The sequence below is a fragment of the Notamacropus eugenii genome, chromosome 4 (genome assembly GCF_028372415.1).
Source record: "Notamacropus eugenii isolate mMacEug1 chromosome 4, mMacEug1.pri_v2, whole genome shotgun sequence".
Classification (NCBI taxonomy): domain Eukaryota; kingdom Metazoa; phylum Chordata; class Mammalia; order Diprotodontia; family Macropodidae; genus Notamacropus; species Notamacropus eugenii.
Genome location: NC_092875.1, coordinates 224,900,615 through 224,920,560, shown reverse-complemented (window position 1 = coordinate 224,920,560; position 19,946 = coordinate 224,900,615). Strand labels below are relative to the sequence as shown.

At 34.1% G+C, this 19,946-nt stretch overlaps 1 long non-coding RNA gene across 2 annotated transcripts in view; it reads left to right on the top strand.

Moving 5' to 3' along the window:
• Positions 1–1,733: 1,733 nt before the first annotated feature.
• LOC140501005 (uncharacterized) overlaps positions 1,734–19,946 on the top strand; it is a 144,539-nt gene continuing 126,326 nt past the window's right edge. For both annotated transcript variants that reach the window (XR_011966017.1, XR_011966018.1), the window contains exon 1: positions 1,734–1,948. This is a non-coding gene — a long non-coding RNA (uncharacterized lncRNA). The remainder of the gene's footprint in view (positions 1,949–19,946) is intronic.

Sequence of the window (19,946 nt, the reverse complement as noted above, 5' to 3'; positions counted from 1 at the left end):
ATAAGTGATTTTGTTTAAAGACATTGGTGATTATTTAAGGATAGCCTGGCATTTCTACTTCTGAGCTAAAAGTCTTTATATTTTCCTATCAGCTATGAACTTCTATCTTTATAGCTATGTAACACTCAGGCAAAGTGATAATATGAAAAAGTCAAAAAAATTGACTGTACAATAATAGTTACTGTAAATAGGTAGAGAAAGCTCAGTAGTGAGGTGGTTAGCATTGGATGCTGCCTCAATACTTATTAGCTGTGGGGCCTTATGTGAGTTACTTAACATCTGTTTCCGTCAGGTTTCTGTTCTGTAAAATGAGAATAATGGCTCCTCTATCACAGTATTGTTGTGTGGATAAAATACGATAGCATATGTAAAGTGTTTTGCAAACTTTTTCAAACTTATATAAATGTTAGTTATTAGTAGTAGTATTATCATTATCATCATTATTAATGATATTTCATTTTTCCCATCTGGAGCAATTTAAATTCTATAGTATATCCCAGAAGAAAACTTGGGTCTTCTCAATCAACCAAAACATTTTTAAGAAACTATCAGCTCTGTGATAATTGATAAATATGGCAAGACCCCTTCTTATGCGTTCATCACACTAAAAAAAAGTTAATTAAAAAATTCATTATGATACAAGTTATGTGTTACTTAACTTACTTATGTGCAAAACTTTTTTAAGTTCTTTTCCCTAAAGCCTTTTATTTCCCCCAAGAATCTGAAGCAATATTTCTTTGGTTTCACAAACAATGATTTGTTTAGCAAATTTATTTAGTAGTATTAGTAGAATTTATTAGGATAAATCATCTTTGCTTTAATAGCGCTACTTTAATAGGGATTCATGTGTACAGCCATAACATATTGCATGCCATCTTGGGGAGGAAGGGGAAGGGAGATAGAAAAAATTTAAAACTTATGGAACTGAATGTTGAAAAATAAAAATAAATAAATATTTTTTTTTAAAGAGCTACAATCCTAGACTCCCTAAATAGTGGTATAGATAGGATTTTTATACAAATATTCTTCCTCACAGAATTTTTGTAAGGTTCAAATAAAATAGTATACATAAAGTGCATTGTAAATCTTTGGAAACTTACATAAATTTAGTTGCTATCATCATTATTGTAGTTATTATTATCGTTATTAATAATATTTCATTTCCCCCACCTGCAATTACTTGATTTCTGTAGTGTATACCAAATGGAAGCTTTTACAGGTTAGGTCTAATCAAAGATTTGAACTAAAGAAGAATAAATGTATCAGAGGCAGGAGAAGGAATGACAGAAAGAAAAACAGAGAGACAGAGAAAATTAGAGTATTAATCAAGCATTTGTCATGCACTAGCACAGTCCTAGAAATATAAGTCCTAGCAATGTAAATACTAGTAAGGCATATAATTCCTGGGCTCAAGAAATCAACAGTCTAACAAGGAAGTGTTCTGTGAGAGTTCAGATTGGCAGGACACACTGAAGACCAGGGTACTTAGAAAAAATAGCTTATTACTCCAGACTAGGTGGGTAGAATGCATGTGGCCTCTCTGTATCCAACTCAGTCCCATTGGACAAGCCTGGAAATGGCAATTTAGATGTGTAGTAAGATGGGTATGCTCTGATCAGAGGCCAGAATTGGCCTCCTGGCTGGACTTCATAGGTTAGTGAAGGGGGTGAGATTGGTCTATCTCAACAGGGAGCACTCATCGAGAAGATTGTCTTAGATAATAAATGTAGAATTTTAACTGAGCTATCATAGCAGGCCAACCAAATGAGGAAGTTATGGCATGCTTTATTCTGTTCTGCCTTGGGAAAATATGCATTGCATTACAAACAAGCGAGGAAAGTGCCAGGGACAGCCTTAACTCATAGCTACTCAGGATGACCACACATAAGGCAGGATGGAATGAAGATTTGGAGGATATGAGGCGGAGGCCGGGATTGGGCAAGATGAGGTAAAACCTAGCCTGTCTGAGCGCAGGGCAGATCCTGGAACAGCTGATAGTCTGCGTTTATATTAATCTTTAAGGCTCTGAAGTCACTTTAATTATATCATCTCATTTGATCCCCACAACAATCTTACAAAGCATTTTTTATATATTCCGGGCAGGGGGGAATGAGGGAAACAAAATTTGAGTTAACTTTACAGGTTCTTGTAACGTGTGTGTGTGCATGTGCATATGTATGCATGTATGTGTATACGTATACACATATGCATGTGTATGTGAAAAGTATTTATATTTCATATATTTAAAGTTAATTTCTGATTTATATTCCTAGTACTATTTGGCTTTGTATTTCTCTTATGGGCAGTAAGACTAATAGAATCATTTACTTCAAATTAGAAAAGATGTCAAATTTTCTTTCCCAATCCTAATCAATTCATAAATCATACATACACAACAGCACCAAAATGAGGTCATTAAGCCTCTGCTGGAAAACTGGAAGACTTCCAATGAAAGGGAACCCACTGTTGCCTAAGGCAACCCATTCCACTTTTGGACAACTCAAATTTTTAGAATTTTTCCACTTTATGTTGTGCTGAAATATGTTTCTCTGGTCCACATTCTGCTCTCTGGGGCAAAGTAGAATAAGTTCAATTTTCCATTCCAAATACAAGAACATTTGACAGTAGTTATCATGTCCTCTCTAAGCTTGTTTTTTTCTCCAGAATATATAGAATCTGGGTAATGTGCTGAATGATAAAAAGAAGCTGGCTTAATATTAAAAGTTCATTGCAAATAATGAGGTATGCATTATGCTTATACTTGTATAATCAAGAGAATTGAGGCACAACTACACTTGGAGACAGCAATAAATGCTGTTTATTAAGCTGCTTTTGTGAAGTCTTTAAACAATCTTGAAATGTATTTTGGATTTATAGAGCATATTTTTTGAAAAAATGCAAAAAAAAAAAAAGTAAGGCATTTAACAATATTGGTGAAAAAGTGCTAAGAGGTCTTAGTCTCAGCAGAGATTTAAATTAAACCACACACAGAAAGGATCACAACAAGCAATTATTCATCTCTGCTTGATTATCTCAGGAGGGAGGAACCCACCAACTCTTAAAGCAGCCCTTCCACTTTCGTAAAGCTCTTAATAGAAATAATTGTTGGCAATGGTGGTGGTAATTTTTTTTACCTGATATTAAATTTAAAATTTCCTCTGCAACTCTCACCCAATGTTTCTACTTCTGTCCTCTGAAGCCAAACAGAATAAATTCCCCCAAGTCTAAACATTGCCAATTCCTTCAGCTGATCTTCATATGACATACTAGCAAAGTCCTTCTCCATCCCAGTTTCTCTTCTTTGGACACTTCAGCTTATTAATATCCTTCTAAACAAATATTCCCAGAATTAAGTGTAGCACCCCGAGTAAAGTCATTTAACATTTTTGTGCTTCTGCAATCTAAGTACACAGGTGCAGGTCTGCACTGGCAAAAGTCATTTCCTCACTGCAATTGGAAATGCTTACTGTTAAGATGTTTATTGATCTATCTACACATTGTATTACAGTGGACAGAGCTTGGGTATTGAATCAGGAAGACCTGAGTTCAAATCCAACCATAGACACTTACTAGCTGTGTGACCATGAGCAACTAATCTAACCCTGTTGGTCTCAGTTTCCTCATCTATAAAATGAGTTGAAGAAGGAAATGGTAAACCACTCTAGTATCTTTGCCAAAAAAACCCCAAAGAATGGTCACATAGAGTTGGACCCAACTGAAATGACCAAAGAAAGCAATCATTTCTCGGTCTTCTCACAAAATATATATATTACTCTTCTATCGTGCTGGTAACCTACAGTGTAAGATAACATGAAGGGAATTTCATGCTAGATCATAGGATAAAAAGTAAGTACTACATCTCAAATGTAGGCATCTGGGTGATACAATAGATAGAGTGCTGTACATGGAGTCAGAAAAACCTAACTTCAAATCCCTCCTCAGACCCTTACTAGGTGTTTGGCCTTGGACAAGTCATTTAACTACTCTAAGGCTTGGTTTTCTCACCTATAAAATGAGGAAAATTATGTCATCTACCTCATCAACTACCTCATAAGATTGCTGTAATTATGCCAACCATGAAGTACTAAATAAATAGTGCTATTTCTACTACTATTACAAGGATCTATAACTTCCTTGGTACTGAGACTTCCTCAGCTGAAGCAAGATGGTATTCAAGAACATATTAGATGTTCTACAAAAGTTATTGTAGATGAAGAATTCATCAAGCAAACTATAGTATGGAGGGGGGCAAATCCAAGATGCAAAGTAAAGGCAGAAACTTGCTATAGCTCTCCCAAATTCCTCTCCAAAGAACTTTAAAACAATACCTCAAAATTAATTTTGTAGTGGCAAACCAACAAAAGGATGGAGTGAAACATTTTTCTGGCTCAGGACAACTTAGGTTAGCAAGAAAGTTCTGTCTCATTGGGATGAGAGCAGAGCACAGTCCAATGGAGGCTATGCCAAATCAATCCAGTAAGAGGCTTTGGGAATGATGGAATCAGTTGCTCCAGCAGGTAATGAAGACAGACAGCTGGTGAGAAGGAAATTACAGGGGACTCTCTGCTGGCATTGGGTACAATAATCTGTTTCATTACTCATACATGCTTCCAGATCACAGTACCAGGGTGAGGAGGAGTGACAGCAGAAGCAGAACACTGTCAAAGTTCCAGGGCAGAAAAGAGTACTTGTGGTTTGACTCACAGATCAGAGCACAGGAGATCCTTAGAACTGGCCAAATGGAAAAGTACTTGCAAAAGCTTTCTGAAGAAAATAATTGCTTAAAAACTAGAATTGGTAAAGTAGAAACTAATAACTTCATGAGACATCAAGAAAGAATAAAAATAAAGAAGAGTGAAAACATAGAATAAGATGTGAAATATCTCATTTGTAAAAGAACTGAACTAGAGGAGAGATAATTTAAGACCAATTGGACTACCTGAAAACCACGATAAAAAAAAAAAAGAGCTGACATTCTATTTCAACAAATTATCAAGGAAAACTTCCCTGATATCCTAGAACCAAAAGGTAAAGTAGAAATTAAATGAATCCACTGATCACCTCCTAAGAGATACCCTAAAAAGAAAACTCCCAGGAATATTATAACCAAATTCCATACCTCACAGGTCAAAGAGAAAAAATTGCAAGCATCCAAAAATGATTCAAATATCCTGGAAACACTAACAGGATTACATTGGATATAACAATGCCCACATTAAAGGACTGAAAGGCTTAGAATGTAATATTTTTGGAGGCAAAAGAGCTATGGTTAAAACCAAGAAGCACCTACCTAGAAAAACTAGTATAATGCTTTGTAGGGGAAAGGACATTCACTGAAATAGAGAGCTTTCTATCATTCATGGTAAAAAAGACCAAAGTTGAACAGAAAATGTGATTTTTGTAAATAAGACTCAATAGAAGCATAAAATGGTAAACAGGAGAGAGAAATCATAAGGGATTCAATAAAATTAAAATACTTACTTTCCTATCTGGATGGATGATACTTGTAACTCCTAAGAAATTTATCATTATTTGGGCAGTTAGAAGGAGAATGTATAGACAGAAGGCATGGGTGTTGACCATGATATCCAAGAACTAAAATTAAGGGATGAGAAAGTGGGAAGTACTGGGAGAAAGGGGAAAGGAGAGGTAGAATGGGATGAATTATCTCACATAAAATAGGTGTAAAAGGGCTTTTACAGTTCAAAAGAAGATGAGTGTGATGGGTAACACTTGAATCTTACTCTCATCTGAATTTGCTGAAAGATGGAATAACATACAGACTCAGGTATAGAAATCTATTTTGCCCTAGAGAAATTCAAATTAAAACAATTCTGAGTTACTATCTTATATCTATCACATTGACTGATACGATAGAAAAGGGAAATGAAAAATATTAGAAGGGATATGGGAACAATTGGTGAGTTGTGAACTCATCCAACCATTTTGGAAAGCAAGTTGACAATATGTCCAAAGGGCTATTAAAAATGTGCTTGCCCTTTCACCTAGTAATACCACCACTAGGTCTGTATTCCAAAGAGATCAAAAAGAAGAAAAAAAGGAAAAGAACCCATATACACAAACAGATTGGTAGCAGCTCTTTTTGTAGTGGCAAAGAATTAGAAATTGAGGGGATGTCCAACACTTGACTGAACAAATTGTGATGTATGATTACCAAGAATACTATTGTACTGTAAGAAGTGATAAGTATGAATGACAGTTTCTAAATGTGATGATAATTTAAAATGGCAAGTTCTTTCTCATTCATTAATAGGCCCATGTGATGTGTCTGGGTCACATGGAAGCCTGAGTCACGTGGAGTCTGTGGTGGGAGGAGTTTGCTGAATGGGTGGAACAGGAAGAGGTAAAACTAGAGCAGAGCTGAGAAGAAGTTGGGCATGAGAGCAGTCAGAACAGAAGGACCAGGCAAGCCTGCAGGTGGCTGTGAGCATGAGAAGGGCATTTTGTTTAAGGGAAGCCTGCTTCTGATTTGCCTAATGGAGTTGGTTTGTGGGAGGCCTAGCAGGGAGAAGCCTTAGGAATAGTGTTATTTTCTGCATTGTTAATGTGTATAGATTTTTGTTTCTATAATGGATTTGGCTTTCTGGTGTCTGAATAAATGTTTTAGGTCTGTCTTCCATGTGGAGAGTCTGTGGTATTTCACAATTCAGAATTGCACCAGGATATTTATGACTGCCACAGACACTGTGAATATCATGTTGGCACTACACTGAACAATCTAGGAAATCTTTTATGAACTGATATGAAGGGAAGTGAACAGAACCATTAGAGTATTGTATACTCTAATTATGATCAACTGAGAAAGACCTGTCTATTCTCATCAATACATTGATCCACAACAATCCCAAAAGACACATGATGAAAATGGTATCCACCACCAGAAAGAGAACTGATGAAATCTGAATGCAAATTGAAGCATTTTTTACTGTATTTTTCTTAGTTTTTTTTCCTTTGCAATATGGCTGATATAAAAGTGTTTTGTATGACTTCACATAATGGGTATCATATTGCCTGCCTTCTCAGCTCATGGTAGTGAGGTCAACAATGTGATGATCTTTTCTCAATTTAGCTAGACTTCTTCTCTAAAAATGCATAACCATTCTGTCCATTTCTGAGCTCTTGTCATAGTCATTTTCCCTTTGATTGAACCTTCCAGAGCAAGAGGTTCTGTGGTATAACCTTCAAATACTATGCCATAAAAAGGCATAATTGTGAACTTTTTGTTTCATGTAGAATATGAAGTAGCATCATATATTGTTTTCTAATTGTTTCATATATCTATAAGAATCTTTGACTCAAGTTGAGATCCTTGAGGTTAGTCACTATATTCTTCACTTTCATATCCTTCATCTCACTCATTATCTCTCTGAGATTCAACATCTCAGAAAACATCGACATCTTAGAACATCTTAGGCATAAAGGAGTTAAGTAATTACTGTTAGAGATGGAGACTAGAATAGATTTCGAGTCCTATTATCTCATTAGTGTGTCTTATTGTATCTCACTGTAAATCTTTATGATTGATTGATCATCATTTTAAACCCACTTCTACTGAAGATTTGATTGAAATATTCTTTAGGGGGAAAGTCCTTTTGAATAGCAGCAAAGAGTCTTTCAATTTCCTCAAATAGAATCTACTCTGTACAGATTATACAATCAGACATGGACTGTCCTTGCTAGAGGCTTCGGTAATACAAAGTAACGCATAATCTTTCATTAATACATTTTTGGCTTTTAAATGAGTTTAAAAACTGTTTCTACTGGTTTGCCCTTCTTAAAAACATTTTATTTAAACTAATATTCAGTAAATAGAGTTAAATCTTGGCATAGGAAGGAAGGAAACTGCATTTATTAAATGTCTATTATGTTGTAGATGATATTCACACCATCTCTAAAAGATGAGTTCTATTATTATTCCCTTTTTACAAATGAGGAAACTGAATATGAGCTTAAATGACTTGCACGTGGTCACATAGCAGCTAACTGAAGCCATATTTCAACCCAGGTTTTCCTGATTTTAGACGCAGACCTCCATCCACTGTGCCACCTTGCTCCCTCAATGCTCATCTAAGAGATCTGCTTTCAGAGTCAGAAAGATCCAGGTTCAAGTCTAGCTTCTGAAATGTGCTAGATGTTTGTCTCTGGGCAAGTCATTTAACCCCTCAGTACCCAGGTCAATGCTCTAAAAGTTGAAGTTGTCAATAGTTGCAGACCTGCCTTGGTTGAAGAAGTCTTCACTGTTTCCTACACTGATGAAATAATAGTTCAGCTCTCAAGGTTAAATTTAATTTACAAAACATCAAATGACAGAATGTAAGAGAGTTGGAAGAAGTTAGTTCATGGAAAAACAAGCTCCTTTCAAAACGTTGCCACAAATTTATAATATTGCATAAATTTTCAGATGCAGTTTAGGTGTTAGTTGGTTTCTTTGAACTGCTTTTTCCCCTTTTCTTTTTCAATTTTTGCCACAAGAGATGATTCACTGAATGGAGGAGGAGGAGAGCTATATTTGGAAAGAACTTTTTTTTAAGGTATCAATAAAGATAAGTTTAAAAAAAAGGTACCATAAAGTACCATGTAATTATTCAGTGTTTAATTAAAAGTTTATTACATTTCAGATACTACACAAACTGGTATTATATATTTTATAATCTTATCTTATAAGATTATTATATTTATTATATTATAATTATTATAATATATATAATATATAATTATTACATTATTATAATTTACTTATTATATATATCTTATTTTATAAAATTTTGAGTCTAGAAAAATGCAAGTGTTTCTATCACATTGAAATGGAAAATATTTTGTTGTTAGATAGCTGGCAAGTATTGACATAAATATATTTTCCTATTCATCTTTCCTAAAATTCTCTGAACTTAATTTTATCACACAAATCAATCTGCAAAGGAAAATGTTACTTATATAATGAATTTACCACAATAGTCTGCTCTGTGGAACCACAATGTTGTAGAGAATTATATTCAGTAGATCTACCTTCCTTCCAAATTACTTCTGTCATGGGTATGTAATAATAGATAATGTTTCTATAGCACTTTAAGGTTTTCAAAGCACTTTACATAGGTTTTTGTATGACAACAGTGTTGAGAGACAGATAAGACAGGTATTATAATTTCCATTTTACAGAGAAGGAAAGTAAAGGTCAGAGAAATTAAGTGAATTGTCTATGTTTACACAATCAGTAAGGATCAGAAGAGGGATTTGAAGACAAGCATTCTGACTTCAAGGCCAACAAGCTTTCCATTACTCCCTTGTCCCTCACTGTAGATTGTATGCACATTGACTTCACTATAAAGACAATTCTGCTGGAAATTACCCTGTAAGAGATATCTTAATTGCCACAGGAAACAAGGTAAAACATCCCTCCTACCAAGCAGGGATAAACTTGTTGCTATAGATTTTCATTGGACAAGAAATTTTAGAAATTTCACCCAAACTGAATACAAAAAAAATAGGTTCATCTAACATCTAAGTTAAAATGCTATAAGGTTATTTTTAAAGGATCTTAAATTTTTCTACGTAAATTTAATTTTATGTTTTTAGTTAATAATTAAAATCTATTTTTCTCTCTCTCCCTCTCCCAAATGAAAAATAAAGGAAAACCACACCAAAAAGAAACTTCGTAACAAATGTACACAGTCAAGTAAAACAAATTCCTGTATTGACTATGTCTGTTATATATATATATATATATATATATATATTTCAATCTGCATTCTGGTTCCATCACCTTTGTGTTAGGAGGAGTATAGAATATTTCACTGTGAGTACTTTGTAATCAATTTTGGCCAATACATTGATAACAGTTCTTAAGTCCTTTAAAGTAAGATTTCTTTCTAGAGTTTTTTTTAATTTGATAAATTTCTCTCTTGGTTCTGCTCTGTCATTCTGCATCAGTTCATGCAAGTCTTCTCAGGTTTCTCAGAAACTACCCCTTTGATCTTTTCTTTGTAGAACAATAATATTGCATTAGATTCACACTATACATCATATTTTGCTTAGACATTCCCTAATTGCTGAATACTCCCTTTTAGTTTTTAGTACTTCCAATCTTTAAAAAAGCTGCCATAAATGATTTTTACCGATATGACTGTTTCCTTTTTCCTTTGATCTCTTTTTTGAAATCTAGTAGTGACATTGGTGAGTCAAAAAGATAACAAGGTTTATAATAAAAAGCTCATAGTTCTAAGCAGCTTTCCAGAATATATGAACTATTTCATGGCTTCATAAACTGGGCATTAATGTATTTGTTTTCTAAAACTCCCTCAGCACTTGTCACTTTCTTTTATTGTCAAATTTGCCAATCTGGTAAATAGTAGATAGAACCTCAAATTTGTTTTAATTTGCATTTTTCCAATAGCTGTTGATTTGGAGAATTTTAGATGGCTATTAATAAATGGCTATATGAAATATATCATATAGGATATCATATGTGTATCTTCCATATCTACATATATGTTAGGATTTCATTTTTCAGAAGATTTCTTCTTCAGACAACAGTTAATGTCTTTTGAATACTTATCAATTAGATAGTGGCAGTTATAAGTTTGAATATTTCTTTGTATATACTAGAAATTTGATGCTTTATCAGAAAAATTTACTGAAACTTGCGGAAAAGATTTTTTTTCTTAATTTTCTGTTTCTCTACAAGTTTTTAGGTAAGTACTAGTGAACAATCATAGGGAACTCAACAAGGACAAAGTGTAACCATTGTAACAGCAGAGATAGCAAAAGTATCTACATAGAAATCTAATACTACCAGTGGTCTTATAAGAAGTCAAATAATGCAAAGCTTCTGATGATAATTTTGTCATTTTATTTTTTTGATCTTAACAAAGGAAAGAAAATAAAGCAGAAAAGTATAAAGTAAGGTGGAAGAAGGCAGGCTATGAGGGAGATTTGCATAATCTTGGCACACAAGCAGAAGACCTTACAAACAAATAGTTGGAGGAGTGTGCAACACCTGAACCTCACTTTTAATATGAACTGGTCAAAGGAGAAAAGGAGCGAGAGAGAGAGAGAGGGAGAGAGAGAGAGAGAGAGAGAGAGAGAGAGAGAGAGAGAGAGAGAGAGAGTTGAATCCAGAAATGAATTTTACTACCAATAGAAATAGGAGGGAAAGGGGAGACAAGAGAAGAGAGAATAAGAGGAGGGTATATTCAGGTACAATTTCAAAGGGGATTTTAACATGAAAGAATGATAGATTAAGAACCTGAGATTGGACTCTGGGTAATGGAAAGAAAGCGGTCATGTGATCAGACATTAATTGCATCCATCTTAGAGCACTAGTGCTGAGCACATTCTCACTCACAATACTGTTTTTTCTTTAGAAAGAGATGACATGAAGTAAAGAGTGGAAAAAGTTTACAAGAAAACAAACAAAGGTCAGATCTCTGAATGGGAATAGGATGAACTCACTTGAAAAAAATGCAACAATTATAGGAAAATGAAGAAAATACAAAATTTAATATTTTTTTTCCAAAAATTCACTTGAAATATAAATATTCACAGAGTTATAATAAGGGACTTAAGCAAAATATATTATACTTTATAAGAAGTAAAGGAAAAAAACAGAGATTGCAGTCATGATCTTAGATGAGGCTCTTATAATAGACTTATTAAAAGAGTTAAACAGGAAAATTAAATTATTTTAAGAAAAGTAATTCATACCAATACCATACATGTATACCAAGTGATTTAGGATTGTAACACTTTTTAAAAATGTTAATTGATTTAAAGAGAAAAAGAAATAGTAAAATTGTGATAGTTGGAGGTATCTCAACAATTTGCAAATGACCTAGAAATAGTCATCTGCCTAAGAGCTAGTATGGCTTCAGAAAGGGCCAAGGAACATAGTGATTTCTGCTGACAACTCCAGGAAAAGGACAGGAGCAGAACAGAGGTCCGTATGCAATGTTTATAGATCTGACCAAGACCTTTGACACTGTCAGTCATGAAGATTTACAGAAAATTATCTTAAAATTTGGTTGCCCAGAGAATTTCATTGGCACTGTTCATCAATTTCATAACAGCATGCTTGCCCAAGTTCTGGATAATGGACCATGTCTGTGCACTTTCCCAGTCACCAATGAAGTGAAACAAGACTGTGTGCTTGCTCCCATGCTGAGTAGCATGATGTTTTCAGGAATTTTGTCAACTGCTTTCAGTGAGGACAATCACAGCATCAAGATCACCTACCATGCTAATGGCAAATTCATGAATTTGAAAAGTTGAAGTTGAAAAATTGAAAAAGCTGAAAAGACTACAAGCCAAGACAAAGTGGAGGGAATGCTGGTGCATGATTTTTTGTGTTTGCAGATGAATTGTCTATTCAATGCAGTCTCTGAAACTGAGATGCAACAAAGTATGGATCAATTCTCGGCTGCTAGTGCTAATTTTATCTAACAAGTAACACCAAGAAAACACAGGTGCTCCATCAATGTCACACCATCCGTATGAGGAACCATCAGTTACAGCAAATGGAGAAGTTTTGAATACTGTGGATAAGTTCACTTACTTTGGCAGTATACTTTCTAGTGATATACAAGTAATAATGAGGCTGACACATCGCTCAGGATTCAGAAGGCTTTGAAGGAAAGTGGGAGAGAAGAGGAATTAGACTGACCACCAAACTGAAGGTCTACAAAGCCATTGTGCTTACCGCACTGTTGTATGCCTGTGAAACAGTCTATTAGCACCATGCCAGGAAACTAACTTGCTTCCATTTGAATTTTTTTAGGAAGATTCTGAAGATCACCCAGCAGGATAAGACACCAGACACTGCCAAGCATTCAAAAGTAGCTCAAAAGAAATGCAAGACACACAGATTTAGAGAATCCACCACAAATATTCACTGGGACTATTTGTGCCTGACTTGTGATAGAGCATTCTGAACTTGTATTGATCTTATCAGCCACAGTTAGGCACATTGTAACTTAACTCCAACAAAGTGATGTCATTTTGGTCCCCTTCAAGAACAGAGGACAACAACCAATAGTGTGGTATATGATTCTAATGGAATGCTGTTGTGCTATAAGAATAATGAGTAGGAAGATTTCAGAAAAAAAAAAAAAAACACCTGTGAAGACTTATATGAAGTGATGCAAAGTGAAGTGTCTAGAACTGGGAAAACATTGTAAATAGTAACAGCAAAATTATTCAATGATCAATTATAAATGACTTAGGTCTTCTCAGTAATACAATGATCCAAGACAATTCTAAAGGACCCATGATGGAAAATGCTATCCACCTGCACAGAAAGAACTAACTGATGGAGGCCAAATGTAGATTGAAGAGCATTAGTATTTTTTTACTTTATTTTTTTCAAAAATTGTTTGTCTATGTTTTCTTTCACAACATGGCTATTATGGAAATAAGTTTTGCATGATTGCACATGTACAACCAACCTTAAATTGTTTAAAATCTCAGGGAGGAGACATTTGAAGGAATAAACAAGGGAGAAAATTGGAAACTCAAAATTTTAAAAATGAATGTAAAAAATTTTTACATGCAATTGAAAAAAAGTATTCCAAAAAAATTGATAAAAAAGGAGTCCTAACAAATATCTACTACAATACAAATATATCCTTAATACTTCAACCAGAGAAAAGTTGAAAAAGAGGAAAATAATATCGACCAATACCTACAGTGAAAATTAACACAAAATTTTTAAATAAAATATTTATCAGTAACAGAATATCACAAAGATTAAACACTGTGACCAAGTGGAGTTTATATTAGAAATACAGAGTTTGTTCCATAATAAGAATACTATCAACTTATTATTCTATGTTAATAACAAAAACAATAAAAACACATGATTATATGTTTAGATGCAAAAAAAAAAAAACTTTTTACAAGATATGACACCTATGCCTACCAAAACAATAGAAAACTGAGGAACAGATTGGTTCTTAATTAATGTAATAATTTGCATTTATCTAAAAACGAGAGTCAACATTACATATAATGGAGACAGACTAAAAGACTGTAATAATATTTGGAGTAAAGAACGGATGTGCATTATCACTATCACTATTTGATTTATTGCTAGAAGGGATAGCTACAGCAATAAAACAAGAAAAGAAATTGAGGTAATAAGCACAGAAATATAAAACAAAATTGGATTTTTTTGTAGATGATAAATTAGAGAATCCTAGAGAGACATCTAAAAATTAATAGAAATCATTTTCTTTTTTGTGGTTGATAATCAGTTTTCAGTTGTGCCCATCTCTTTGTGACTCCATTTAGGGTTTCTTCACAAAGATACTTGGAGTATTTTGCCATTTCTTTCTCTAGCTCATTTTAAGATGAGAAACTGAGGCAAACAGGGTTAAGTCACTTGCTCAGGGTCACACAGCTAGTATATGTCTTAGCCCACTTTTGGAGTCAGATCCTTCTGACTCCAGGGTCAATGTTCTATCTTCTGAACCACCTAGCTGCCCATATAGAAATCATTAATCACTAGAAAAATTGCTGTGTATAAAATACTCATATAAACATTTTTGTTTATTGCCAAGAAAACCCAGCAACAAGAGATAGTGAAAATGCATTATAATAACTACAGAATATACAAAATACCTAGGAATATACCTGCCAAGACCCAATAGGAACTGTAGAATACAGCTATCAAAACACTCATTATACATAAAGACAGACCTAAATATGAATTGCTTATTTGTAGATTAAGCCAGTAAAATAAAAACACTTAAACTAATTTACTTATCTAGTGCCATTTTAGACTATCAAACAATTATTTTGTAAAATTAGAAAAAACAACAAAATCCATTTGGAGAAATAGTTAAGAATCTCAAAGGGAAATAATGCAAAAACGCAGGAGGAAAAAGAGCCTGCTTACCATATCTCAAAATATACTACAAAGTAATAATCATTTAAATAATTCAAAACTTCTTAAGTACCAGTGGAACAAATTAGATATGAAACATAAGAAGCAAGAAAGCATAGTTGCCTAGTGTTTGATTAACTCAAAGCTCCAAGCCACTGTTGTAAGGTCTGACTCTTTCAAAAAACTAGAAAGGAGTCTGGCAGACAATATTTATAGGCCAGTATCATACACCACATATGAAGATAACCTCCAAGTGGATAAATGACTTAGGCATAAATGGCAACATCATAAGCAAATCAGAAAAGCAAGGAAGAAATTATATTTCATATCTATAAAGGAAGAGTTAATGATCAAATTATACAGGTCATCATGGAAGATTAAATGGATGACTTTGATAGCCTAAAATTTAAAAAGTTATTTTTATAAACTCTCTCTACATAATAAAAATGACTATGTGTATATGCATATGCAAAATATATAAATGTATATATGTACATATATTTTATGTATAACACACATTTATGTATATATTCATATACATATGCGGATATCATATCCAACTTCCATATCCGTGTGTATGTGTTTTAATATATATGTGCATATATCCTTATTGAATCCATTAGAATATGAGTTCTTTCATTAGTAAAAATTATTTCATTTGTCATGTTGGTATCTCCAGTGATTTGCATAGTGCCTGATACCTAATTGGTGCTTAATAAATATTTGTGGGGTCATTTACTAATCAATTAATTCTTGGGATGTGTCTTTTTAATTGTTTATAGAATCACAGAAATAATCCTCACAATGATAACAGTGACTAGCATTTATATCACTAGAAGATAAATCATATTTTAGGGTTACTTAGTCTCCCTATGGTAGATCTAATACATGATCATACAACCTTGACTTAAAGACTTCTACTACAAAGTAACTTACCAGAGACCAAAACAACCATTTAACTTTCATAGAATTGTTTGCAAATATTCTCATAAATTAAACTTCAATATCACTCTAGCATCATCTACTAGTTTCTCTTGTTTCTATCCTTTGGTGTTATGGGGCAGTTAGGTGGGGCAATGGATAGAGCACTAGTGCAGGAGTCAGGAGGAGCCAAGTTCAAATGTCACCTCAGACACTTGACAGTCACTAGCTGTGTGACCTTGGGCAAGTCACTTAACCCCAATTGCCTCATCCTGGGTCATCTCCAGTCATCCTGATGAATATCTGATCACTGGATTCAGACGGCTCTGGAGGAGAAGTGAGTATGGTGATGTGCACAGCCCACCCTCACTCAAAACAAACAAGTCATGTTTGTCCCTCACTCAAAACAAAGCAAAGTCAAATGCAAGTCATGTCATTATTTCTCTGATGACATGGTCTTCTTCAGCAATGAAGCACCAACACACATTCTTTGGTGTCCAACAGAACAATTTTAATAATATGTCCATCTAATAACCTTTGAAATACTTGAAGCTATTGTGCACTCAGCTAAACCTTATCTTCCACAGGATAAATGTCCCAATTTCCTTAAGTGATATAATAAAAAAGTCAGTTTCATAGTGTAGTGGGCACTCAAGTTGGCCACCCTCACTGTCATACCTCATATATCTTATCTGGGTATTACTTTCTAGGTTGGCTCTCCTACTAGCTGGTGTGATTTTCCAGAAAAAGCTCACCACTACATTAGACTTAAATTATCTCATGGTCTTAAGGATAACCTTCTTGGGGGGGGGGGGGAGACAGAGAGGAATTCCCCCTATACACCATTGTAATCTTTCAGCTTCCACCAATATATTTCTTTTTATGCAGTGACTCACTCACAATAATGCCACTTTTCAATCTAAAATATAACAATTTACCTAAAAATAAAACAAAAAAATCACATTTCTACATATTAAAGAAAATATATCAATAATCACAAATCAGCCATAAACCCTGGGTTTATAATCCCTCTTCTCTTAATACACTCAATATATGTGGGAAAGACTGGATTTACACTTACAGAAATCTTGCAAGGAAAAACACGAGTGAAGAAAACCCAAATGTTCTCTAAGAATAAACTCTGTAAGTGTAAAAGTGGATGTCCTCTTCTGTCTAAGAACTTTCCATAAAAACTCCTTGGTGAATATACATCTTCTGCATTCATTATATAGCCCCTCTGTTCGGCTAAGTCAATTGATGTTATGGTTGACTAACCCTCAACTAAGAACAGTGTCTCAGCTAAACCGATTAACTGATAAAGTTCTGAAATCTTTCCTTCATATTTCTCTCTCTCTCTGTGTCTATCTCTGTCTTTTTGTCTCTCACTTCCTCCCTCCCTCTCTTCTTCCTCATATTCTTTTTTCTATGCTCAGATAAATTATAATTGTCTCATAATCATTTAAATTTTATATTCATATTTTTCTGGGTTATTAACCTAAAGATTCTCCTAATCACTAAGGCCCATTACTGTGTTCTTTGCGCTAGTCTTCACCTGCTTATCACCTTCAAAACTCAGAAATAACTATCTTGTACTCTCAATTGTATTGTTGTATTGTGTTGTTGAAATATCTGTTTTATTCCATAAATTAAGAATATTTTTTAATATCTGACTAGATGTGCCACCTGAACCACATCCTGCTCAGGCTACATTGGTGTCTCTGTCTTTCTCAGCTTCCTCAGTTGTAAAATGGAAATAATAATAACACCTCTATTCCAAGGTTGTTGAAAGGATAAAATAAAATAATATACATAAAATGCTTTGCAAAACTTAAAATGCTATATAATTGTTTACTACTGTTATAAAGAGAAATACAATATAACATGGAATGAAAAGATTATTCAGCAAATTATGTATGATGGTTAATGATTATCCTAAAGAATTATAAACACATAGCCTTAGACATATGAAATCAGGACTCTGTTGCATATTGTTTGTTACTTAACAACACTGGTTACTTGGGCTGAATACATTGTGTCAAAGGTGTTGTGCAAACATGTGCAACTCATTTTTTTAAAAAAAATTATTCTTTAGACTTCTTTCACAATTATATATAATCTCTTTACTCTTCAACTTGTAACACAATGATGGGCAAAATACCTCTCTTCAGTATATGTTATTTAAATTTTTTACATTATTATATTCTCAACATTTTCTACTACTACCATGTATTTTTCCTGTTTTTCTTTACCTAGGAGTTATTTTTGTGAACAATTTTATTATTAAATTTTCTTAATGAAGGTCAGAACCATTTCTGTGATGTTTGAATATTGTTCAATATAAAAGAAAATTAACAAACACACAAGGAATATGACTTTGTAACTAAAATGTCCTTATCTTTTTTTCTCACTTAACTGATGTTTTTATTTTATTAATAACAGGTAGAGCTTAGTTTTTGCAAAGTATTGCATGTATATTGTCTTATTTGGTCTTTACAACAAGCTTTTCAAGTAATTGCTATACATATTATCATTTTACAGCTAAGGAAACTGAAGCTGAAAAAAGTTAAGTGACTTTCCTAGGGTCAGAGCTAGCAAGTACCTGAGACAGAGTTTGAACTCAGATCTTCTTGATTCAGAACTTGGCCTTCTTATTCATTATACCACCTAACTGCCTCTGCAAAGATCTCTTTTAAAGCCCTACATATCTGGAGTTATTTATAGACAGGGTAATAATTAAAACATGAATTTCTTAAGAGGATTACCTTTTTTCTATGTAGGATCTAGTCTCCTATTGTCAATAAACTCCACTGGCTTCCAATAACCTCCAGATCAAATATAAAGTCTTCTGTCTGACTTGTAAAATCCTTCATAATCTGGGCCCTTCCTAAATTTTTAGTGTTCTTATACCCTTACTTTTCTTCAATCACTGTGGAATCCAATGATAAAAGACTTCGTGTCCCAGAAGACACAATGTCTAGGTCCAAGGGTTTTCACTGACTTTCTCCCGGGGCTGAAATATTCTCCCACCTCATCTCCACTTCCTAACTGCCTTGGTTTACTTGAAGTCTCAGCTAAAGTATCACCTCTACAAGAAACCTTTTCCAGTCTTCCCTAAACTCAGTGACCTCTCTCTGAGAGTACCTACTCCCTCCCGCATTTATATTGTTTAGGTCTTGCTTGTACATAATTGTTTTAGCTTCTTAAGAACAGGGGCTGCTTGTTTTGTATTTTTATTTGTAGCCAGAAACTTAGCATGGTGTCTGGCACATAGTAAGCACTTAATAAATTCTTTTTGACTGACTGACTAATTGAGAATAGATCTGCTTAGGAACTGAAGAAATATGAGCAGATGTTCATTCTATAGGATCTTTTTTCTCTGCAACTATAAGCATAATAAAATATGTTTCTATATATTAAGGTTTATTTGATCTCATTGTATTAGAAAATGGTCATAAGCCGTGAACTCCTTCATCTTCCTTCTTCATCCCTCAACATCTACATCTTAACCAAACCACTTGCTCTCAACACATAACTAGGCCACCTCCTTTGTCAACTCCCAAATCGTCTCTTTGATACTGCTCATTGTCCAACCTGTAGTAGAGTCTTCTGAGCTGACATTGGTCTGATCAGCCACAGTCAGACACACTGTACCTTGACAATGCATGTCCATTGTCATTGGTAATGTATGAAAGTGTGAAAGTATATATACACTGATAAAGTTTGTGAAGCTTTTTTCTGGTAGAGTAAATGGAGTGGATGAAACCACTTTAAGATCAAGTGGTACAATCCATAGCATATTTGCTTCTTTTGAAGGAACACTCCCCAATCACCAATCAGATTCCAATAGGTCCCTATGTCTTGAAAATTACAGTTTTGAAAAATAGATTTTGACTCTTTTGTATAATCCTTATAATGCTTAGTGGTCTTGATCACATACCCAGTTGTGGACACTCAGAACAGTTTCATTCAATGCTGCTGGAAGGAGTTGGTCTTGAACTATAGCCCAAAGTCTGTATAGGAGGTGCCCACAGGTAGAAGTCCCACATAAAGGCTCTGCACCCCCTCCCATTTCTACCAAAATTATTCACTGTCTCAGATAGGCATAGAAAACTTGCCTCAGGGCAAGAAT